A 26,459-nucleotide genomic window follows, 5' to 3' on the forward strand; every position below is an offset into this window, starting at 1 on the left:
TGAATCATTCTAATTAAGCAATTTATGGATCCATTTGTATTGTTCTTAAAAGATATTTTAGGAGCATCTGCAAAGAAGATCTCTCAACACAAAAGTTTATTCAAGATTAGAAATGAACTTGTGAATTTACAATGAATAAAGATACCAAACAATTTTGACTTAAATCATAATGCAGAAAAATAAATTAATGTAAACTAATACAGACACAAGTTAGTTAATGCAAACTATAGGGAAAAAAACAATCAGCCTTTTATTCCAATGTTTCAGCTAAGCAAGAAGTCAGCCAACCATTGCTTGAAGATTTAGAATTTTTTTTTGAATGGGATACCTACCCTAAACATAATACACTCATAAACACTCATACAGCTAATGGAAGTCACTATGTTAAAAATAAAATAAAATAAAATAAAATAAAATAAAATAAAATAAAATAAAATAAAATAAAATAAAATAAAATAAAATAAAATAAAATAAAATAAAATAAAATAAAAGAGAGAGAGAGGAACTACTGTCATTGTTCAATACTCTCTATCTCTATTTAATACTCGTTAATGCTCTAGCTTTTTTAAAAACAAAACAAAACAACTTTTAACCCATGCCCATCCTTCCTATGTCAAGGAAAAGTGGCTGTGCTTGAGAAGTAACCTAAATTGTTATTTATGATCCTAACATTTATTAGATTTAAAAACAAACAAACAAAAAAAACCTACTATTTGTGAGAGCTTCTTTTAATGAAAACTTCTAAACTGAATTGTGGACTGTAGCAAGGAACAGACAGGTATGTCAATGTACAACAGTTAAAATAGACTGTTGCCTAGGAGAGTCCAGCCAACGGTCCCGTATTTCCGAGTTTGACATCATTTGCATCTCAATATCCTCATGGCATTTATTATTTGCTACCCTTATCAGTAGGTACTCACAGTGTCCAAACACACTGGTTTTCAAAACCTATGTTAAAAAAATAAATAAATAAATAAAAAGACTGTTGAAATCCACACTATAACACTCATTAGGAAGATGTTCACTAATTTACAGTTGGAAGGCATCCAACTATGGGAAGATAAGGAAAAGGACACAAAATCTTTTAAGCAGTAAGTAAATATTTCAAATCTTTTGATAGCTGATGGGAGGCAGAAAGAGAAAAAATGTGACAATGGATGCTAGGATGATGGCTGAAAGGACACCAGATGTTGGAAAGAAGAGGCAGGAAGAAGAAAGACCAAATTAACCCCAGTGAAAACAGAGAATTTTGTGCTGTTACCAGAGAGACAAACAGAACCAGTATTTGTGTTGCTGTGGAAGACTAATCTTTCTGGTGAAAAAAAAAAAAAAAAAAAAAAAAAAAGGCAGCTAATATCGATAATCCAGGTATTTATCAATGTCATAGCCAACAAATTTCTTTGCCTTCTGTTAGACTGGCTTTGCTGAAGAGCAGTCATAGGTGGGAAAATACTCTCACGCAGAGCAACAGCAAGTTGCTTCAGACAATGAGGACACTTTGGATGTCAGAAAAAGTAAGGATTAACAATAAGTATTAAAAAATATCTGTAACAGAGGTAAGAATTGTTGAAAGCCAAGCTACTTAAGAATGTGGAAATGACATTGAAACAAATAGCAGTGGTAACACTTGGAAGACGACCAGGAAAATTCAAACAAACCCTTGCCCTTTTTTCCATACAGGGCTGATGAAACCAAAATTGAAGCATCTGTGTACTGAAATGGAAATGTCCACATAGATGTGGAACCAAAATTCATAAAAGAAACATCAGGGGAACTAGGGACTGGATGACCTCCAATCTAGATTGCAAAGGAACTAATATATGACACTCCAGCTGCATAAGCAAGGTTTTCTAATAGCATCACCTGATCTAGTCTGTTAGTGCATGACTGGAGAACAGAAAATATAATAAACCACATTTAATAAGGGATGATGATAAGAAACTACAAACCACTTATTCTGGCTTCAGTAATATGCAATCTTCAAGGGAAAACAGATTTAGGAGTAAATTATATAACATTCTATAGTGTGAGACATTCCAAACTAATCTAATACTTCCTCCCCAAAACAAACAGAACCAACCACCATCACAACAGCACAGACAAAACACCCCTCTCTCCCCTCATATCACTGTGAATTCAATAAATCTGTTCAGTAGGGTTGAAAATAAATCACATCTTTAGTAACTACCTGAAACCCATACACCAAACAGGTCTGTTCCCAGTCCTGTGCTCCGTGTTTCAAAATCAGAAGACGTTAAGCAGATAAAAATAGAATCATCTGACACCAAAAAATTTCCCTTCATTTTTACCTTTATTAAAAATACTGACCCTTGAAAATGATGTCATGGTGACTAGGCCGTTCTGCCACTATCCTGTATGTAGGATTGGGTACCCAAAAGGAAGGCAGAAAATCTTTAAAAGAAGATATTGGAAGAAAAAGTCAACAGAAATGAAGGGCAGGCCAGAAAACAGGGTTAAAATTTCTTAATATTTTGAAAATAAGTCACATAGTTTCTCAGCCATTAAAGAGGAAAGGCTTACTTAGAAGTAACAGCTGGCCCTAAAACATTCCTGGTATTGCAAAAATAGAATTCCTCCTTCCATTGGTTGCCCTATTTCTGGCATAAAAGAAAAAAAAAAAAAAAAAAAAAAAAAGGAAGAAAACCAGACCCAATTGTTCCTTATTGCTGTGACCTCGGTGGCTAGACTACAGTCAAATCAGGTATCCCTGTGTGATTTCTCCAAGCTCTCCCCAAGTCTCATGCAATTAAAAGCATCAATACTGACGCACATTAATGACAAAAGTTAATGTAAGGGCTAATTGAGACCATCTCCCTCACAGGCCATTTCACAACATTAATAGCACAGAAAACAGCCATTAATATGCAATTAAATTTCTGAGATGCATGGGCTATCAAAACCAGGTAGCTGGAACCTTTCTTCACACTTTTTAACCTCTCACTACCTCTTGAGCCCAAAATAGCTGCTGTGCCAGGCACTGCTTTCCCCTACAGCAGCAAACTGGCCTGACACCAAGCGCCAGCTCTGCCAGCAACCAAAGCCAGCTCAGTGAAGCAAGCTGCGTCTTCTAAGCTCTACCCATCAGGGAGCTCAGCAAATGACAGATTATTAACTAGTTTTTCTGGGGTACAGGTACAGAAATGTTTTGCTAACTGCAGATACCAATTGCTTGGAATGTCAAGGCTTTGAACAGTTTATTCTAAAATATAACCATTTTCTTCTCATGCAAACAGGTTTCATTAACAAAAGAAGAAAGTCCTGCAATTAAATTGCTTATGAGTCTTTTCCTGCAGTGCATCAATGGAAAAAGATTCAAAATGAAAAATAAATCTAGCTAGCTGGGGTTGAAAGGGGTGCTTTCAGTGTTGGGAGAACACTGAGATTTTGGAGAAAGGCTTTTTTTGTGGTCTCTGGATTTTATCAATTTGTGTTCTCTGGATTTATTTATCACTTGAAATTTATTTGGGTTTTACAGAAACCTAAACCCAAGATGTGTTAGTAATCTGGAATAACAGTTGATATGGCACATTTCCCGGCTCCTCTGAGTCAGGGACAGTCTCTGTATCATTCAATAGAAGACAGAATTTTGAAAATGGCTTCAGAAAAAGAGTCTTAACCATGACTACTGGCTGGATCTGAACCTATATATCATTCATTTGAGGTGAATTTTCATTCATTTGAATAAACTATTCTAGATTTTATTTATTTATTAACTGAAACAGATGCATTTCCAAGAGTAAAGCAGGAAGGGGTGGGGGGGGGAGTCCTACTAGCCTAAAACTGAACCAAGTGGATTTTTTTCAGGATTTTTTCAGACCTCAAAATATTGTTTCACAGTGGAAACTGCAACTGAACTAAGCTAGAGTATTTCAACTGTGTTACAAAATCTGTTTTCACAGGCTCATCATGCAGCAGAATCGTGTAGTACTTGATATATATCAAGGCTATTGGTTTAGAAACTGGAGATCATCTCCTTGATGCTCAGGGATACTGATTCACTGATACAGCCCTACAGAATTAAGTTCACTTGAATATTCGGCAGGAAGAGAATCCCTTCTAAAGCACCCTCTCATGTGAAGATACAGTAAGAGGGCAATGTTTTCAGAGACTGGCTGCCCATCTCATGAAGGTGAGATGTGGGGGGACATAAGTGCTGCAGAAGAAGAAAGGGATTAGTTTGCTCCCTTCTTTAGGACTAGGACAAAAAGTGATGACAGTCAGGATATTGTGATGAAGCATTGCATTAGGCATCTGAAAAAAAAACACAACTTTCTAACAACAAGCATAATGAACTACTAGAACAGGTTGCCAGGGGCAACTGAGAAACACATACCAGAGACATATTCAGAGGCAGTGCAGGAAAACCAAACATGATATTGCTTCACTGCATTGTGGCACAGGGATGAACTACATACGTTTTCTCAGTTGTGATTTTTTTTTTTATTTCAACCTTTTCACATCTTTTTTTTTTTTTTTTTTTTTTTTTTTTTTTAATTTTACCAGTTTCCTATGAAATACAAATTTCAGCTTTTCAGTCAACTCCAGCAATCATGAAATGCTCTTGGTAGTTAGCATTACAGCTTAGTCATCTGCAGACCCAAAGTCCATTCTGTTTTCCACAGTCCCTCAGTGCCATTCCCCGTATTTAAAAGTAAGCAGAAACACAGAGCTCTGCCTATAGCCAGCAGCAGCCACATACATCCATCTGTTCATCTTAGGCACTCATTCATACCATTCATTTCTCTGCTTTAAAAATCATAATTTTTCAATATGAATAACTTTATGGGCATAATATCTACCATTTAAATGTAGTGGCATTAGAGTCAGTTCAGATTCTTGAATATGAATACATTTCTAATACCCAATACTTCAGACTGCAAACTGAGTATTGACAAAATAAATACAACTTTTGTAATGGCTTTGCACTCGGGAATTGTACATCATAAATCAATGATTTCTGTATCTAGCAGATCATCACTGGAGCAGGTTTGTCCTTAACAGGCAAGGTTACAGTTTCTCTCAAGTCTATATTACTTTCCAGAACTCAAGCTCCATTACTTGAACTTCAAAACAATGCTTGTGAGAGGAGATACAGAAGGTCAAGCATCAGGACCAATGCTTGGAATTCATTACCAGAGTTCAAAATGACAAATAATTTCAGCACTTAGAAGCGCAAATTTTTGACATAAGTGTAACTTCAGATGAAGTCTTAGCTGCAACTAAACCTGAAAGCATAAATGAAGAAAAAGACGTTTATTTATATATATATATATATATTTTTTTTTTGGTCTATCTTTGCAGTTAAAAACTAAGAGGTATGAAGGGATGAAACTGAGAAGCAATAACAACTAGAATGAGGAAGATGAAGGCACAAGTGTGTGCCTTGTATTGCTTCAGAAGAACACAGGAAAAGCAGTGATTTCCAGAGATTTCAGTAATTCCTTGGAAAGCACCCAGCTACTTGAAAGATAAAGCTAAACAGACCAACAAGAGGTTCTGCACTCAGGTGGTTTTGTGGCTTTCAGTAGTAAGTCAAGGAAAAAGACCAGCTCTAAGCCTGCTCCATTCAAATATCCAGAGACTGTTCTGCACACAGGAAAGAAAGAAAAACACAGCAATGACATGCAGATTAAAAGTGAGTTCTCTCTGCTGGATGCCCGCTCTCATGTGCCTGAGCAGTTTCTGAATGTCGCAGTGATGCGGACACCACACCAGGCATCCAGGGTGGTGTGGCAGCTGCAGGCAGATGTGCTCGCTCCACAGGGTTTTGTACGCAACCCTGCCAACTCCTGCCTTACAATAGCATTTAGTTCTTTACTTGTTTACCACCTCCAGAGTAAAGGCTTCCAGTTATATCCTGTGGGGTTGTATTTTGGGCTTTTTTTTTTTTTTTTTTTTTTTTTTTTTAACCAAGGAGTAGTCTGGCACAGCCAGCTCCCAAGAAGGATGACAAGCAACCCCCCCAGCAAACAACCATATGCGTTAATGCTGTCATTAACAGACCGTGGGTACCACTAAAGGGCACCCGAGAAACAATCTTACGCAGCTCCTGTGATACCGGGCTGTACAGGTGTAATTGAAATTAGAATTGACTCCATATTGCATATATGCAAAAGGTTATTGCCAAAGCACAAGCAGTGTTCCCCCAGCCCAGCTGGGGACAGACTGGGTCAGTTTTTCCTCAGCCTCCCTCACTGGCTGGAATTGCAACGAAGAATGGAATTTGCCAAAAACCAACACAGTATCCCCTCAGGGATCTAAAGGACAATGCTATAGAAAGAAAGATTTTACGTGAGGCCTTCTTCCTTCTCTTAAAGCATTTTTCATGTTCATTTTGATATTAATATTAATGTCCTGTTGATAACACAAGTTAGTATCTAATGACATTTCTATCAATGGGAAATGTAGAATGAACTACACTACAGAATAATCTACTGAGTCTGTGGTTCCCTGGCCATGCACAAATCCCAACTGTAGTCACTTTAATTGCTCTTAAAAAAAAGACAATTGATTATATCCACCTGCTTTATTTTTCCTTCATCAGTAAATGTCTGGCTAAGCAGCCAATTTCGGACTACAGAAGCGTTAATTGTGTGAGCAGAAACAGGTATGTATGCGTTATTGTTTTGCCAAGTGATACTGGCAACAGTGACAAATGAGTTCAATTAACTAAAGGTCTCTTCAAAATACACAGCTCAGGTTCACACCTGCAGGGTTCACGTGGCTGCTGAGCATCCTTGACACACTACCAAACAGACAGAAGGGGAATGACCAGTGTGGAAGAAGTGAGAGCACTTTCCCACTTTTTTTTTTTTTTTTTTTGTGAGTACAGGTCCTGCGTACAGCTGATTCTCCCTGATGATGTGCTTCTCCACAATAAATACCCAGTACTGCCAAAGACCCCTTTCTCCTAATGAATTTACGTCCACAGAGAGTTCACATTAAACACTTTCCCACATATTCCTCATGCTGTTCACACACAGTTGAAAGGAGAAAGTTCCTGTTCATGAGCCCATGCAACATTGCATATGGAAATTTAAGGTTAAAAAAAAAAAAAAAAAAAAAAAAAAAGAGGTGCTGTGGTGGTTCAAAGTTTAGGGAAAACACAAAGTAATGTTTGCCTCCCATCAGCCTCAGGAAACTTTTCATAAGCTCTTGCATCAGGGCTGCTGTTCTGTTTCATTATGAATGATGAGGGTGGCAAACCCCTAGTACCTTCAGCAGAGTCAGAATTATATATATAATTAAATCAGATGTTTAAAAAAAGATCTGAAGAGCTTGTATCTCAGTCTCAGAGGGCCCTCCACAGCCAATAGCGCCAGAACAGAAGAAAGCATCGTTCCATGCTCTGCAGAGGGGAACAGGCCGAACTCCTAGCGGACATTTAACTGGTGCAATCATTTGGAGTAGATGTGAAAAATCAATTCAGTTTCTCATCGAGAATGCATGCGTATTTCAGCTCTTCCACCTTTATGCTGTTATGCTTTATTTCTTTTCCTAGTTTACTTTGGGAATTGAAATATGTGTCAATTAATCAGGATTAAGGCCATTGCCATTCACACTGCAGGAAATGTAAATTACGAAATACCGCCCTTTCAGAAGGAGATGGGTTTGACGAATATTCAGAGCATCTGAACAGGGCTTGACACAGAGGTCGTAGCTCTTTCTGATATTCTTAAGACCCCACAGCAACTATTTTTAGCAAAGAGCCTCTGAAAGCCCATACAAGCCTTCCACGTGTGCCCTGTGAGAGAGGCTAAGACCCAGCAGCAAGCAGTGGGCACCTCAGTGTTTCCTTTTTCCCAGCCACACGCCAACTGTTTTTGGCAAACACATCCCTGCGAGGCTACCTAGTACATTCTGGAAAAGCACGGGTACAAACTTATCTAGAGAGAGAGACTCCTGGGTGAGGGGGTGCAGTGGCGGGGCTGAGATTTAGGGTGGTCGGAGCCCAGCAGCGCATCCCACCGGCATCCCTCCCGCTCCGCCGAGGAAGGAGCCCGCTGCTTTTCCCTCGGGTACCCCGCGGCCGGGCTCCTGCCTCCGGCACCGGCCCGGGATGCTCAGAGCCGCGGCGGCGGGCGGCGAGGCGGCGGTGCGGAGCTGCCCCCGGCCGGGAGCGCCCTGAGGCCGCCCCGCTCCCCGCTCCGGGCGGCGACTTTGCTGCGGGCGGGCGGGCACTCGCCGGGCTCCCCCCTCTCCTTTCCTCGCCTCCCGTCGCCGCTCCGCCCGCCGCCGGCTGCGGAATGGGCGGCTCTGGCCGCCGGCTGCCGGCAGCTGTCACACGGCGGAGGCAGCCGCAGCCGGTGCGAGGAGCGAGCCCACCCTGCCGCCGAGGATGACTCACGGGGAGCCGGCGCTCGTCTCCCTCGTGCTGGCCGTGGACGGAGAGCAGTCGGCGAGCTCCGCGGGGCGAGGACAAGGTAAGCGCATCGCCCACCCCAAACTTCGGCGGCGGCCGCAGGGGCGAGCCCCAGCCCCGGGCATCCCCCGGTGGGCATCCCCCAGCGGGCAGCCCGGCCCCTGGGGCTGAAGTAGGGTTTGGGGACAGGTCGCGGGCTGGCTTGAAGGAGAACATCTCGCCCAACAGCTGGGGCTCCGTTGCTGTCGAGCCACTGCTTGCCCACCTTCAGAGGGTGACACCGGCACGGGAACCCAGCAGGGTGCTTTGCTATTTCGGTAGGCAGAGAGCAGCCGAGCTGGTGCCCGCTGCAGCACCTCCCAGCCGTACCCCGGGCTCTCTCGTGCTCTGACTGCAAGGGAGACAGCCGGGCTGGGTTACAGCCTCTCTGTGCTGTGAGGGTGCTGCAATCGTGACTGGATCTACCTGTGCTTCCTAGGCATTTTAAGGTATTTTTCTGCAGCCTCTTACCCGTCATATCTGTTCAGACCGCCTATGTGCTGGCAATCAGCTTACTAGGAGTTGACTTTTAAGCAGTGTGTTACAAATTGCACTGGAAACCCACAAAAAGCTGCCCTGACATTGCTGCTGTGAAAAGACAGCTCTGCTAAGGACAGTGCCAGGTCCCACTCTGATCACACGCGTGGAGCTGACAGGACAGGCAGCTGCAGTCAGCCCTGGACACCACTCAGCCTCCAGGTAGCCACCAAGACCCACAGGCAGTTGACCCAGCAGGAGCGGTTTTGGTATAAACTCAGTAAGAGGATGACGGTAGTGATGGGCCCTCCCCTCAGCTACTGCCCCTCCAGCCAGTCTTTTAAATGGGTTAGGGGGACACATTCTTATTTTGGAGAACTTAAAGCACTTGGTAGGGATCCTCAGGAAGAGGCAGAACAACTGCTAGATGTGTCAGCATGAACCCTACCTCGTTTTCCATCAGAATATGGTACATTCTTTCCCTGTGGTAAAAATGGATTTACCAGCATTATGCTTTAAGATTATTTCAAATCATTTGGACTGCTACAGAGACTTCGGTGTGTGTGTAATATATACATATATACATATATATATATATATACACAAGCTACACACACACACACACACACATATATATATATATATATATATGTATGTATATAAACTATGTGTGTATTTGAAGTTACCTTTTTTCTTAGGACTTGGGTACAATAGCTGACTGCAAGGGTATCAGATTGCTCCCATGGAATGTAACCCTGCAACACCCTTCCCACCACAGATTCTGGTGATTCTGTCTTAAAGCTCTTGGTACTCTTGGTGCTATCTAGTTTTAAATTAGTAGCTATTTATTGCATGCAAGCTCTTTTTCACTTGCCACAGTAGCACATGTTGTAATCTCTGGGGTCTGAACAGCTATTTTTGACCCTGTCTGTCTGATGTCTAGAATACAAAATCATCTATTTACAAGTTGGGTTTTTCTGTTTTCTTCTCCTCTCTTCAGAGATGTCAATGTATTACCAGTTCTCTTCAGTATGGCTCCTCTAGGTGGAACCTTAGTCTATTTAGACAATCCACTGTGATAACACTTTTTTTTGTAACTTGGCAACAAGAGCTAAAAAATCAAGTTGTATCCATCACACATGCAAACCTTGCATTGTGCTGCCCCATACTCAGCAAATTAAACCCTTGAGATAAATGGCACTGGACTCATGGACAAGTCGGTTTAATATCATTAGCTTGGCTTGACAGTTGTCCTAATTACAGAAGTCAAAGACTGCAGGAAGCAGCTGCAAAGTCAGCACACATGCAAGGAGCTGTCTGCGAAGCAGAAACACATGCTTTAATTTGAGGCTTCTTTGTTGCAACATGAGTTATTAAGGAAAAGTATGGCTTTTAATATGTTTGTTGAAAAAAATAGTCTGGCCACTGTTCAGGTGTTCAGAATTACATGGCTGTGTGGGGTTATCACTTGCCTTTCTGTGAAGGTTCACCTCTGACATGGTATTTTTACTAAAGTAAACAAACAATGTTTATTTGTTTTACTAAAGTAAACAAACAAAACTTCCAATGCTATTTAGCTGTGATCAAGCTCTCAGCTCATTCATTTGCTTGGGAGGACAGCAGGAAGGAGATAAGTCATGGTGCTAAGGAGAGGTCAGCACGGTACTGCGGGTACTGTGCCCATCTTCCCTACCTCCTCCAGGCTAGGCAACCCACCAGCACTGTAACTGCATGGGCAAGGGACACGAGGCGACACACAGCAGCTACACAGGAATCTCAGTAGGAAACTCTCCTAAGACACAGAGGTGCTCAACTCCAGGCCTCTGACTGAGCCTAAAAAAATTAAGCTAGCCACAGACATTGCTCCTATATCTAAGCCCATAGGTATCTGGGGTCAGGCAGCTGCTTCAGTGGGTGGCAGGGGATGCCCCTGCTTTGAGACCCACGTCCCTCCTGGCAGCTCACCTCCACAAACTGAAGTCAGGGGAAATAGAAGTTTTGCTGTGGTAGTTAAGTGGATTTCATTCCATAACTGATGCTATTCAGAAAAGATTAAGGTTCAGCCAAGTTCTTCAGCTTAAAAAAATAAAAATAAAAATAAATAATAAAAAAAAAATCAGCCTAAGTAGAAGCTGCTTTCAAGAGAAATCCACAGAAATAAGTGAGAACGAAAGAGAAGCAAAATCCCACACAAAGATAAGAGCTCCAAACAAATCAGCAAGGTTTTTACATGTCAGGAACATACCAGCACATGATTACAACCTCTAGGAAGGTATCTCCTTCATCTCAGCTATTTGATCAAGCATACTCTCCTGCACACAGATGTGCAAAGATGGGTAAAAATTCATTCTCCAGTGCAACAAGCACACTTCGCCCCTTTATGGTTCATTGTTAATGGCACTGTAACTCATGCAGCTGTAGCTCAGCTCATTGCACACCGAACAGAGTTAAGATTACCTCCTCCTCTTTGTGTAGTACTTTGTTAAATGGTAAGCAAACAGGACCTACTGGGAACACTTCTAACAGAGTTATTATCACCATCAAAATGGTATTTTAAGTTGGATTGTACACAGGCACTAGTTTTAGGATGGGACATTTCACACACTAGCTGTATTGCCTTCCAGCAACGTCTTGTTACATAGTCTCAAATTAAGTCACCAAGTAAGATAAAATCTAATCTTAGTCCAACACTAAGGTGTTTGTAGAGATGAAAGTAAGGTGTGCATGCTATGCAAACCATGCATCCAGCCGTTATGATCAGTCATTATACCCTGATCAGGCAAATGACTTTTCCATGAAAAATTGTATTATTTTTTCTTTATTTATTGCAAAGACTGCTCTTTATGTTTTCTCAGATAAAGCACAGATGGTGCAGTTTCCAAGGCACCATTTTAGTCCATTCTTGCTCAAGTAAAATAAAAACAATACTGTGTTTACCACAAAGTAGCTTTCCCCATACTTCTGAGCTTTGCCATATAACTTGAATTTGTGGAAGCTGCTGTCTTTCAGCTAATGAAACAACAGAAAAATGCTTTTGTCTTATCCTTCCTTTCATTAACACGTGAAAAGTCTTTTCACTCAATATCAGTTTGTCTGTTTTCCTGTGATTGTGATTCAAATTTCCAAAATGATAAGGAAACTAAGCATGCTAGGCACATATTCCCTTTAGTTTTTGAGGCAATTTAGTTCTTGAGTTATTGGCTAGCATAGGGATGCAACATTAAAGAAACTGCATGAAGAAACTAACAGTTCAAAAAAAAGGAAACCCAAGAGCAAAGAGTAAATTCTCTGGAGAGGTACTGGTGGATGACACACCTGAAATTGATCCTAGCCATAATATGAACTTTGGGCTTTTCTCTACAAGCTATGCGTAGCATTTACTTCCTACTTCTCCTTGTGGCTTTCCCAGCCTTGCAATATTAATGCTGTGTGTTTGAGGAAAATGTGCTTATTCTGAGAGCACCAGCAATGCTGGGCAACATCTAGCAAAGTGTGTATCACCTGAGCGATTCGTAAGTGACAGAGAGAACGATATCGTGATCTGCAGGCTGAAACAACCAGAATAAAAGCCATCCAGCAGCAGGTTTTACTAACACAGTTACTGAGACTGTAGGTTCATAAGGAGCCTGTAGCAATGCATGACTTGAAACCATACAGCAAAGGACAGATTTGCATACTGCAGAGGTACAGGACAAGACCAATGCATCAAGATGCACAAGGGCACAAGCAAAGTGTGTGCTGGAGACAGCAGATGAGATGCACAACTCTAGCAGACTTCTTTCCAGCTTTTACAATGAAAGGACTCAAGTTTTTTTATAGGTCCCAAACAATACAACTTGAATAAAAGATAAAGCACTCAAAAATCATATGAACCCGTGTGTGCCACGTATATATACAGGTGCATATATTACATCATAACAGTGCCAGATACTAAAAGCAGCAAACGAACAAACTAAATTAAAAACAAAACAAAACAAAGCAGAAATAAAACTGCAATTCCACAAATCATATCTGGTCATTTTGAGACAAGCTTTCAGGCAGAAATAATGAATTTAAATAGGCATCCTCAAATAAGTAGAAAAGAACACAGAAACTTTGAGAATTCTATCCTGTCTGAGTTCCTAAAGCAGCTTCAAACTCTGCCTTGGTTACAACCATGTCCTCACAACTTTCCCATCACTACGACATCATATCTACTATATCGAATGAGAACATATAAAGTAGGTATCTAAAGAGATTAGAAACCTTTCTGATCAGGATGCATAAGATCATCTCTTCCTTGCTGTTAAACAACATGTAACAAACCTACTCGTATGTTATTCATGTGACAAGTCCAAGACCAGAGTTTAAACATGGTTAGGAGTTTTGCACCTTAATGGTTCCGGTTACACAGAATAGTACAGACCTAGCTCTACTTCATTCCCTGTGGTCTTGCAACCAATGAACACACACAAAAAAAAAAAAAAAAGAAAAAAAAAAAAAAAAGAAAAAAAGCACAGGGTGGACCAAAGAGAAGACACAGCAGAATTCCTTTCCCTGCTTTTTGGTTGGTCAAATTTCGCTTTTCTCTTCTTCCACCTCCTCTTTATGCTGGTGAACCCAAGTTATGATGATGAACCCAAGCAAACTCCATTATACCAGCTGATTCTCAGCCAAATTACCCCATCTAGAAAATCACCTCATAAAACTCCAGGGCACAATTCAGGTCATAAGACACCTACAAACCTTGCCATGCCCAGGCAGGGTTCAGGTTTCCTTCTTGGGGACACCGCTGCGGTGGCATGCAGCAGAGCAATGGCACATCCGTCCAAGAGGCACCTGAACCCTGCATGCCTACCTACTGCCCCTGGAGGTTGTGCCCAAACAGAACTGCAAACAGAGCAAAACATTAGGCAGAGAAAAGACAACCTACACATCACCGGGAACTGCAGAGAAGACTTATCAGGTTATAGTTAGCTTCTTTATACAGAAAAGGAAACAATACAGAAAGCCATGCTCTTCTAGGAAAGCCAAGTAATTCTACAGCTAGTTTATTCACCAGGAAAATGGAAGAAAGAGTTAATTAAACCTGTTATCTGTGGTCTGAAATATTAACCTGACAGCCATGTTTATCTTTCCTGAAACAGCTTTAATGATGTTATTTGTGCCTTTACATTTTTCCTCATTGCTTTGCTCACTGTCCTCTGATGCTACTAGTATTATTGCACTTTCAGTATTAGTAATAAAACAATTACCGAGTCTCTCTGCTGTTTAATGGGTTTGAAACCTCAGGAGTTGAAAATAATTAAGTTGAATATTTGTGCTTGCAATGAAGTTTGAGATTTGATGAAAAATGAAAAAAAAAAAAAAAAAAACTAACAGAAAGATCCATAAATATTAAAGTCAAATGGGACTACTGAATAATGAAGTCTAACTTCCAGCATACCACAGCAACCATGTAATTTCATCCAGTTTTACTCATGCCAAGCCTAGTATCTTGTACAGATAAGTCCATTGTTAGAAAAATAGATTCAAGATCTTGAAAATGATAATACAGGCTGCTGGTGCAGGATGTTACAACTGCAGATCAAACCAGAGTGGGATTGATCCCTTCTGGCCCCACAAGTCATGGAAGCCAGCCAACCCTACCTCATAACATATCCACTGTCTAAGCATGGGAATTTAATCTCAAAACATATTTCTCACAAAAAGCTAAGAGAAACTTAAAAAGGAAAGGCAAAGTGTTGACAGAATATGAGCTAGGATTCAACACAGGTGACTGGCACTATACCACTTGCTATCCAAAAATAAAAAAGTTCTTATTTCAGAACTCTGAGGAGAATTGCAACATCCCACTATTACCTTTTTTTTTTTTTTCATGCCTGCATCATTTATTTTTTTTCTTCATCATATTGTTACTAGATACCATAATGGGGAAAAAGGTAAACTACTAAGTTTAACATTAATCAAAAATGTATTAGTGCTGTAGCTCTAAAGGTAAATGTAACCATTAATTCTCTTTTTGCACTTTTTTGCTAAGGCAGAGGATAAAGTTGTCTGGAGCCAAATGTCCATGTACTGTTATGAATTCCAAAAACAAAAAGACAGCTTTTATGAAATAGGAGAGAGGGAGACCAGAAGAGACAAGTATCCCTGCACAGCACCGTGGTAGGATTTACTGACAGGGCAAACTCAGTTCCCTCAGCCAGCCTTTGCATTCCTTGCTGTAGCCTGAAAAATGCATTTGCAGCATCGCTGATGATGATGAAGAAAATGAATCCTGCTAAGGAAAAAAGGCAGAGGTGGGTTGGCAAATGATGGCAAGAAATGAGGAGAGCAAGAAAAAAAGCAGGGGGTGGGGTGGGGTGGAGGGAAGCTATTGGCTCCCCTCTTCTACTTTCAACATTACCCACATTTGTAATGGATCTAGGGAATATGCAGTAAAGTAGTAAGGATTAAAATACAAATGAATTCAAATAAATGCAAACAGAATGAAATTAAGTGGCAAATAGAATATACAGGGTTTTTTTTAACAGAATTACAGACGTCATCTCCCTCAAACAGGGTTGTCCAATTGTCCACGCTCCAGGTGGGAACTAGAACAAAAGTCTTGAAACCCAAATCTTCCTACAGGGCATCTGCACCTTCAGCTTGCAACCCTTGTGCCATGAAAGCAGGTGTAACAACTGCCAGAGACAGGGTGAGTAAGGGAGCAGATACCATAGCAAGAGAGGGTTCTCTTTGTCACGTTAGTTTATCGTACATTACAAAATCAATTCAACATCATTCATGATCTTGTCAATCACTGTTCTGAGGCACTGCAGGACAAATGGATTTTTTTTTTTTTTCCTGTGGCAATGTGATAGAGAACATGAATTTTGAACCTTACAGTGGACAGTTCGATATCCATAAAGTTGTCTTGTCAAGTCAGCAGAATCCACACTGCCTTTTAGCCTCCCAGTGCTGGTGCACAAGGGTGGGCGACCAGAAGCAGCAGGAACAGCGCATTTTGTGATGTGCAAAAGGAAAGACCTAGCAACAACCACTAAAATAAAAAATACATGGTGCTAACATCTCCTTAAAATACCCAAAATGGAGAGAAACCTGTGGTCTGCTGAAGAAAAGAGAAAATGAAGGGAAGAAGTGTGGACGTTAGCGTATCACTAGTGTGAAAACCGAAGGCTGTAGAACTAGGTGGGGACTTGAGTTTCAACTGCTGGGACTCAGCCATGCTAAATTGTGCCAACCTCTTTTCCCTGAACACTTGGGATATGTGAGATCCAAGTCTTCTACATCAGTTAACCGGCTGGGAATGGGAAGCTGATATTTCTGAGCAAGGAAAAATAAAATAAAAGTCCATAGCAATACAACTAAATACCTACTATTTCATCTATCATCAGTCTATAGTTAACTAACAGCATTGTTTGTACCTTCAGATCTGTACTCACAGTAACTAATATCCCATTCATATACCACTAATTGATATGTTTTGACAGCCAGAAAATTGTTTCTCTGCCAGAACTTAGGAAACAATTTATTTTATTTTCTGAGGTGAGAATGTAAATATAACAAGGCACTGCAGAAATATCCCAGTCCTCCTCTAATAAATAGGACAATTAGTGGTATGAAAGCTCAGCCCTCATTCAGAAACCTCTTTCTGTGAGTAATAAAACTGCTTGGAGGGTAGGACCTAGAAGAGTTTACCTACTTCTAAGTTATCAGTAACTGTTAAGACACCGTGTGTCCGAATTGTTTCTTCAGGATGACTTCTGTGGCTGTTTTTTTGAGAAGGAATGGGGAGCTGGTTGCTGTTTTACAGACTCACAAGCTATTTTATAAAATGCAGACACCACCTTATTTTACAACTCTTAATCAACATAGATTTTTTTTTTTTTGTTCTCCCTGCCCTCCCCTTGTTTTCCTCTGATGAGCAGAACCATGAAAACAGTCAATGAAGAATCTCAGTAAAAACCCTTTCTATTAAGCTGTGATTGCAGCTAGAAAAAATGCATGGTACCTTTCTGGCAGGTAGAAGCTCATTTAAAATCCTTGAATGAATTTTCCCTTCTCCTTCTCAGTCAACAACAGATCCTTCCAGGACAACAGCTCTAAACTGGGATGCATGAATTTTGTCTTGGTAAGCTTGAAAGCATACATCATATCTTACCACAGACCACTGTTGACTGAGCTTGCGAGACCCCAGTGAGACATGTGCCCATGGCCTGTGTTAAGCCCTGGCACTCATGGCATCACGGGCACACTGACACCTTGGTGCTATGCACAGACACGGGATGGGATGGCTGCAGGAGGGAAGTGCAAACCAACCCATTGACAGATTGCAGGTGATGTGTACCAGAAAGGGGGTGGGAGAGGTGAGGACACAAAGTTTAAGGTCCCATGCTCTGGAATGCGGACTGATGTCCAGCAAGTGGGATCTCAGCCTTGTGCAATCAGTGCTGTCTAATTGCATTTTGTCTAAATACAGGGCTTTTGCCACCCAACCCTCACCTCTGATCACCATTACAGCTCAGCTCTGAAAACTGCCAGCTCCTGCCTAGGCCTCTGCAAATACAAATAACTAAATGTCTGCAATAAGCCAGGCAGCTGGCTCCAGGGTTTTAAAGGTCAATAATTTCTTTTTAAAAAATCAATATATTTGTAACTAGCTAGGTAAAAGCTTCCAGCCTGAAAACATGCTTAAATGGACAATCCAATGGGACATTTTTCTAAGCTGCATGAATTTTAACAATGCTCACACTTGTCAGTTTTCCAATTGTCAGAAGGCCTTTTATAAGGCATGGAGGATTCTGAAGATTAATTCTGCTCCTTTCTAAGAAGTCACCATTTCATCATCTCCTATTCACAGCTTATCACATACAATGGATACTATTCAACAGTGACGACTCAGGTACATTAAAACAGGACAAGTGTGCAGGCTATAGCTGAACAATGGCGTTTCACTGTGTCAAGGGGAGCAGGCATGGTGCTGTGTGTAGCTGCCCTGAATGGAGCATTTTCTTTCAGCTCGTTCTATTCCCCAGCTGTTGCTGCTGGAATCATTGGTGGTTCTTGTTTGTCTATTTATTTTTAAAGGGATTGTCTGCCATCTGAGAAAAAGGTCTGAATTTAACATCCCCCCATTTGCATAAATGTTTGTGCAATAAATAAGGATGTGAGTGAATAAAATCACCTGTCTTTCCCAGAAACCATTTGGTTAGTTAGCTATGATATATTTAATATTTATTGGCTTAAACTGTTACATCATAATGACAGCTACTCAAGTGGGCCTGCATATTAGCATTCAAAACAAGCATGATTGGGAAATGCATTTGATTCAAAGGAATTAAGATTATTTAATTACCCTTTTTGCATCTCATTGTGACCACAAGCAGCAATAAGCCATGATAGCCACTGCCTGAACAAAAAGATACAAAACCTCAAAGGAAAGGTTATGGCAGGGGACAACTTTCATGCAAGTAAGAACAACCTACAAGAAAATAGCTGTACATGTTGCTTGCTGTTGCCTGTCATTAAGGTCTTAGACATCAAGTCAAGTCTTGGCTATTCCCTTGTAAAAGGGGTTCGCAGAAAATAGGCTAGGGGGTTACACAGGCCCCACAGGAACCCAGCTTCCTAAAATTAGGTCAACACTTATATGAAATTAGATTCAACGTTCTGCTGACCAAACAAAAAAGGGGAGGAGTGATTTTAATCAAGAATTCATCAGGGTAATGTTATATCTTGCTGGAAGTCACCAAGTATGGGCTACAAACTTGCACACTGGTTAGCTCCTTTCTCTTGCCAACATCTGCTAGCACTCAATTGAAGCACAAATGATAACTTTTAAATTAACTATGTTGCTTAAAGTCAAAACATGCAGTATTATTGAGACAAATTATTACACTCTATCCTTAAAGGGCATTCAGCCTAAGAGTTATCTACTGAAATTAATTTCTCAATTAAATTGCCAGATGACATCACTCATGTTGTAAAAAAAATAAAAAAGAAAAAAGAAAAAAAAAAACAAAACACACATACCAAACCACAAAACCCAAACCAAAATCTACTTCAATTCAAATCACTCAAAGTAAACATTCAAAACATGTCAGTGAAGTGGAGTTTGTATTTCTATAAAGCATGATGTAGCAACCTAGGAACACACTAAAAAATGATCTTGAGCAGTAATTTCCTAAAATCAATTCTATCCATCCACTGTCTTACCACACAGTACCTCTGAGGCTTGGGAACCAAATGCTGGGGAAAAGAAAATGTTGCTCTCTAGTAATGAATGACCTGACTTTGACTTAAAGAATGCTTTGAGCAGAAGGACTGGACCGGAGTAATGAGAAAGGAGAGCTCACAACAAACAACACCTAGTACTGCCTACTTAGTAGTTCAAGACCGTTTCAAAATATTGCTATTGTTTAAACAAGTTTATAATGCAAGTGTCATTTTGATTTGGGGTAGACTGTATACCTGTACACCCCAGCGTCACTCTGGTCATATCCACTGTGATTCCTGTTTGGAGGGTTAGGTGTACACAGACTGACTGACGGAGGTCCTGCTGGCCTCACCAGCACATGCAGCAATTCAGAAGGACACTCATAGAAGTATCTAGTGCACACCCAATGCAGAAAAGCCCTTTTGGGGATTGCAGCAATGTGCAAGGATGCTGGAAGCTGCCAAGAATGATATAAGGCAGGTTTTGACAATTCTTTGACAGAATTTCTTTGTGTACCTGGGGAGCAGGCCAATTAGCGCAATGGAGGATTTTGTTGTTTTGCAGACATAGTTACTGCAGAAGCTCAGCATGAAATCATCCAGCCTGAACCTACCGCAGACCCAGACAAGAAATGTCTCCCACTCCTTCAGCATCACAGTCTATAGCAGAAAGTTCTATCCAGTATAAAAGTCTATAAATTATCTTCCCCAGGCCATCCAATATTGGCACAGGTTCATGGTTAAATAAACGAGAGCTTGGGAGATTAGCTCCTGGGCTACTAGCTGGGAGCAAGCTGGGACAGAGATTTTTCATACTAGTATGAAGATAGTTTACCCAGAGCTGTAAATTGCAAGGAATACCACTCCCTCATTCAGCAGCACTTGTACAGCACACCAGAAGGTTTATGAACACCCATGTGGGAAGCACTAATGAGATACCTAACACCAGTGCTTTGAAGAGGACTGGCTTTTTGCAGCTAGGGAACATGTATCTTCTTTTCATAATGATCACTGACCAGGAGCTTTGTTCCCAGTAAAGTTCCTCCTGGGGTGCTGAGTTATGGAGGAATTCATCACACCCTGCCATAGCATTTGAGGTTTTACCACACAACTTAAAATCCAAACAGATAATCACGTTACTTTCCTTAGGGTTCTCCTGGGGTGGTACAGCGGGCACTTGCAATGCTGATGCTGCTGCATCCAAAATCACTTTTAAGCTATCACAACAAACTTCTTGTGCAGGCTTATAGCCTGCTGCGCTCCAAATAGCATCTGTACAACCAGAAACAAGCATTTACTTACAGAGGCAACGTAACTGATTCATACAAACAAGCAGCACTCCCAGGAATAGCATCCTCATATGTATGTGCATTTATTGCACATGTGGCAGTTTTAATGAGTAATGAATTGCTAATATGCATGCTGTTTTGTGACAAACTGCTGTGAAGCATATTGTTCTCATATGTACTGGGGTTCTGAAGTGCCAGTTGTGCTTATTTTCCAAAAGTTCTTGGATGAAGAGCTTGCCAATCTGCATGCGGTATTTTGTGGCTGATTAATTTTATAGATTGTGCTAGGTAAGAACTCTCTGACTTGCTGAATTCAATATCAGTTTTAATCAACTCTAGTTGCTTGCTAATTTGGAGATGCAGGGTGCCACTTTATTGGTTTCTGTAGATTGCTTGCTCTCCCTATATATAAATAGTTCAGAGAATCCTTTTGGCATACCTATTCCTTTCCAGATGAGTGGACCAACACGATTTTTTAATCATAAATTTCATGGTTTCATACAGAAAGTAATTTAAGAGTACTGCAGCTAATTGATATACATAAAAATAAAATAAAATAAAATAAAATAAAATAAAATAAAATAAAATAAAATAAAATAAAATAAAATAAAATAAAATAAAAATAAAAAAACAGCTAATATAGCAAATGGAAAAAACAAATTTCTAACTGAAATATGAAATATAACACAAAACTCAAGCATGACAAAAGCCAGAATACTGCTTGCAATATAGACCACTGACCGGGTCCTGGAGAGCCACAAACAATTGCATCCCACAAGCAGTCAGCAAATACTGAAAAAGATGTGTGAAGCCATGCCTAACCCTACAATGAACTGTGGAACTGAACAAGGATTAGTAGGAGGTTCTGTTTCAGTATCATGCTCAACATGTAATACTCTGTGGGGTCCTGGGTCTGCTCCCTTTCTGTAATCTCCAATCTTCTATAATCTCATTGTGCAATTTGACAAAAGCAGCTTCTGCGCCCCTGTTCACAGTATGCTAACAGTAGCTACATGGAACCAGTGAATCTCTGAATGTCATTCTCCACAGGATGGTTTCCTTTGGCCGCCTGATGCTGCATCTCTGTGGCCAGGCTCATTTGAAGATGTCTGTTCTTAAAATCATACAAAATAACTGTACAGAGTTCTTCTATTCCTGTTTTCAGAGTCAAAAAATTATTCTCTGCACACTGGCTGCACAAGACAAGTCCACAGATTCTCAGGATTTCACCCTTTTGCATTTGTAAGTTTGTAAAAAAAAAAAAAAAAGAAAGAAAAAAAAAGCAAAACAAAACAAGATAACTGAATACAGCAAGTTGTTTGTTTGTTTTTGTTTTATTTTTAAAGGTTTGCTACCTTTTTTTTGTGGATAGCATACTATATGTAAAAGATATACAATTAAGTTCTCTGAGTTTGGGGTATTTTTTTTTGTTTGTTTGTTTGTTTTTTTGTGAGTTAGGCTGCCTGCTGAGGACACACAGTCTGGAGCTCGTGAAGTAGAAGAAAGCAGTTGCAATCCAGGACAATGAATATTTTTGCAAACCTGGAGAACACACAGCACATAAACAAATGGCTTAGTTTCTTAGTTTTACAGCTTAGGCTGCTTTGCCAACCAGCTTAACTAACCAGCTGCATGACAAATTTGTCAGAATCACCTTCTGGCAAATCATAGTGGGTGGAAGGTCCAGAAGGAGTACTGACAACCACTGATAAGCTGTGAAGTCAGTGGTGTTTGACAGACAGACACACAGCAAACAACTTCATCTACTATGTAGAGAACCACCTCTACTATCTAGAGAACCACAAGGGAAGGAAGGAAAAAAAAACACACATTTAGTGATTTTTTTTCTTAACACTGGATATTCAGTAGCAGCCTTGCAATAAAACTGAAAAACTTAGAAAATGCTATTAACAGCAGTGGACTTACTATTTTGTTGATAAACTCTCTAGAAATAAATAGGAAAAAGTCCTTGTGCTCATTAAAACTGACAGATATAGCTCATTAATGAGACTATGCCACCTTACACAAAGTTACAATTTCCTGAATTCTAGGACTTTCCTTAAACAACACTATATGAACCGTGAATATTTTACGGATCATGACAACACTTTAGAAACGTTAGCTGATCTTCCTTGACAACTCCCATGAAACGTGCAGCTCTGTAATTGAATTCAGTTTTTAAAAAAAGTCCAAGTGATTGAACATTATTTAGCCTATTTCATATTGTCATACACAACTGTATATTTCAAGTAATTGAGGATAGGGAATTTAGTGAGGAAGGGTGCTGAGGCAAAGCACAAGTACCATGTTGCATGCACCAGGAGGGCCCTCTGCCAGCACCCCTCAGCAACCTCTTTCTGACCGTCAGCAGAGGCGGCCAGCACACATTTGCCTGAGGATCTGATCATTGTTTTTATGGAAACACTGTTGGCCTAAAGGAAGCTTTAAGATGGCACAGTGGCCAATATATTTTTTAAAGAAGCTAGTCCAGCCATAGGGGTGGTATGGAGAGACCCACGAGCTCCAGTCCATGAGACTGGCACTAGGCCCCTCAGCCATGTGCGCAGTGATGGCAGCGAAGGGCTGCAGGCCTGAGAGGCCTGAGGTTGTAGACCTGGGCAGGAGGGGCCATACTGCCTTGCCTGTAGTTTTCTCTGAAAGCACGGCTAACGAGATCAAGTCATCAGGCTAATGTGTATTTGTTGGCTTTATGCAAGTGCTGGTAATGTGTGCGCTCGCTGTGATAAGCCAATTAGAGGCTTCTGAGGCCTGATGCCATCTGTCAAAGTAATGGCTGGCGGTCCTGCAGGTAGGAGTCTGTCAGCCCCTGAGTGGGTTTCACATAGAACACCCTGCTCTTTGCAGTTACCCTTCCCAGTACCAGAATGGACAAGAAAACGAATAAAAAAAGCCTTAGGCATTGTGAGAAGAGGCAGAAGAGACAAAGAGAGTGTTTGCATATGCGTAAAGTTGGTCCTTGCGCCTCCTCACTCGCCATACTTCCCACTTCACCTCCAGGAGATGGAGGTTTCCAGTTGCTGTAGCAACTGTATTAACAAATATCAGCATGGACCTGGCACAAATGATGTGATTGTCAGCAGCTGGGGGGTAGTTAACAGGTTTTTATGAACTTTTTTTTTTTCCCCTCTACAATACATGCTTTCTCCTAACTTACTAGCTGACATAAATCCATCACTTTTCTTTCCTTACTGCATACTTCTCATTTTATAATACCAAAGGTTTTTTGATTAAGAGGGTAAACCTATATCAGAAGCTTCTAAATAGGATATACCTTATCTTTCATGTCTGAGAAAGGTGTCACGCGACTGCAGCATTCTTTAAAAGGCATAGACTGATTTGCATTAAATGCTTCTCTCAGCAAGCTAACTGGGGGACTATAAATACAGCTCCTCTGTCTTCAGGATTACTTAGCATTTTTGCTCTGAAGGAAAAAAAAAGGCAAAAAATCTTCTGAGACAGATGGAAAGGGGGAGAGAATGTTCTGTACATTATCCAAAAATTAATGATGAATCCATTGGTTCCTTTTAAATGTGAAATTTATAAAAACTGAATTACACCAACTTCAACACTTGAACATTTCTACTGCATGGTTTTCAAGGTTCATATGCATTTTTTGAATACATTACTGATACTCCACAGGATTAAATATTAACTTTGGCAGACTTTATTTCTAGACAGAACAAAATTTAATTTTAGCTGAACTATAATAGTAATAGCATTTTGCATTTCTGTACTCCCTTCCATCTTCATGCTTCTTTCAAAGCACTTCAAATACGTCAAAGCTATTAACTTGAAATATGATCACATCTTAAGGATAAAGAAACTAAGATCTGATCTTCAAAGGGACAGGAAAAGTCAGGGGCATGATAAACCATAGACCATGGTTAACACCAAGAGCTGATTAACTATTCTCTATGCCTAAACATTTGCTCATCTTTCTATAAGCAAAATAAGACAGATGAAGTTTCCCAAATAATGTCCTATAATAGAATTTATGGATCTGTTTAAACACAATCACAATATATGTGTACAAACATAAAAAAAAAAAAAAAAAGCCAAAAAAGTCACAGCAAATTTCCTTAGCCAAAGCAATGGCTTTACTCCTGCACTAAATTTGCTTTCTACTTCTCATAGGTATTACACTAGCTCCAGAACTGGTTTTCTTCCAAACTCTTAACTAGTACCATGTCAGAAACTGTTCAGCAGAAGTGCACTCTCATGGCAGCTTGCAGCCAGAGTTTCAGATCCCTACATTATACATTTTCACTCCACTGGCCATTCCAACCTGAGGAAGATGCTAAGATCCTGAGATAAAATTGTGTGGAAGATTCTTATAGAAGGTAGTTAAGAGAAGCTCTTTAACTTCTGTTTTCCCTTATTTTGTATCAAACAGATGTGCTTTCCACATAGCTATAACAGACTACTATTATCTGGAAAGACAGTGAGGTACTACTGTTTGTACCTGCAATTTACTTTTACCTCTGTAATGAATCCTGAATGAATCCTGGTTCCATTGGACATCTTTCATCCATATCTGGTTGTCTTGATAATGAAGCCATAGATACCCTTGCCTGCAGCTGGTAGTTCTCTCTCTCTCTCTCTCTCTCTCTCTCTCTCTCTCTCTCTCTCTCTCTCTCTCTCTCTCCCTCATCCCCCCCCTCTCCCCCCCCTTCCTCTTTTTTTTTTTTTTTTTGCTAACACTGAAAACCAGGTTGTAACAGGTGCTGCTAGGAAGACTTCTAAGTGCTTTATCTTTCCCTCCCCTATTAGCTTCCCAAGTAAAGGGTTAGAAAGATTATCTTTAACATATAACAACTGTAGCAGCAAATATTCACTGCAAACAGAAAATGTGACACAGGTGCAATTTTCCCTTTTCCTTTGCAAGCCATGTCACCTAGCTGGGATAAGCAGCTACTTATTTCAAGTACCTTTAAAGGAGACTGAGCTCTTTATACTTTCTGTATATCTGTGGCAGGTAGCACCTTGGAGAGCCTGAACCAGCCAGTCAGGCTCTGTACTGATTTCCACTGGGAGTTCTCTCCCGATATCTCTAATTATGCCTAAAGCATTTATAGAACTGCTCCATTTCAAAAATAGCTCACAAGATTTGTATAACACAGAGAGGATTCACTTCACCTACCCCAGGCAGACCGCATGGCAGTCTGACAGCTCTCAGCACTACCACACTCCACATTTTAAGGAACGTTGTGCAGGAAGAAATACATCCACCTAACACTTCAGGGAGAATTTACATAGATGAACTACAACCACATAGGTTGGGGTGATATTCATACTCTAGGGTGAAAAACTCTCAGGGCTGTAAAAGCTATCAAAGGGATCTTAAATGTCCATCAGCTTATGGAGTATTGATTTTACATCTCATTATATATAGTAGATTTCATAGACTGACATTCTTCACCAACATTACTAAGAGATTGTGAATTTTTTTTCTTCAAGGAAGTTGTCATTTTTGATAAGACATTTCCTTGGAAAAGAGATTTTTTTTTCCTCCCCCTCTGGTCAAGAATGAATGTTCCCATTTAAAACAGAAGAGTCATCATGATATTTAGCAGTAGGCAAGTCCCTATCTCAGCCCTTTAGGAACTATTTTGGAATCTGTATTTCCTGTTTTTGGAAAGTCCTCTGTATAACATGACAAGTGAGAGAGGTCTACTACCAGTGCCTATCTGCTGAGTGGCTCAGGTTTAACGGTGCCTTCTGAGTTCCCTAGAGTTCTCCCAGATGCTGAGAAGTGCTGAGATAATGCTGCAGGTAGTATGACCGAAGGTTTTTCCATCTATTTTAAAGAATTCTAAAGAAAATAACAACTTACAGTGTCAGGGAAGGCAGACGCAGTCAAGACCTGCAAGAAAAAGAGCTTTCTGCAGCTATTTGTCTATACTTGACCAGTCACGTGCAGAAGAGCTGCTGCCACAGTTGCAAGTAAGACCTAAATAATCAGATTCCCAAGTTCAAGCACAGGTTGTCACACATTGACTAACATAGCTCTTTTGTCAGTAGAAAAGGAAGCCAGGCAAAACCACAAGAGG

At 40.4% G+C, this 26,459-nt stretch overlaps 1 protein-coding gene and 1 long non-coding RNA gene across 3 annotated transcripts in view; one reads left to right on the forward strand and one right to left on the reverse strand.

Annotated features, from left to right (window-relative positions):
- The window catches only part of LOC311439565, a 59,820-nt gene extending 34,735 nt beyond the window's left edge, over positions 1 to 25,085 (reverse strand). The window contains exon 1 of the long non-coding RNA XR_014694819.1: positions 24,889 to 25,085. This is a non-coding gene — a long non-coding RNA (uncharacterized lncRNA). The remainder of the gene's footprint in view (positions 1 to 24,888) is intronic.
- Positions 8,302 to 26,459, forward strand: part of RASGEF1A (RasGEF domain family member 1A) — a 159,009-nt gene continuing 140,851 nt past the window's right edge. For both annotated transcript variants that reach the window (XM_084525403.1, XM_084525407.1), the window contains exon 1: positions 8,302 to 8,444. The gene's annotated coding sequence lies outside the window, so the exon portion shown is untranslated. The remainder of the gene's footprint in view (positions 8,445 to 26,459) is intronic.

The sequence above is a fragment of the Aythya ferina genome, assembly GCF_964211825.1.
Source record: "Aythya ferina genome assembly, chromosome: 7".
Lineage (NCBI taxonomy): Eukaryota > Metazoa > Chordata > Aves > Anseriformes > Anatidae > Aythya > Aythya ferina.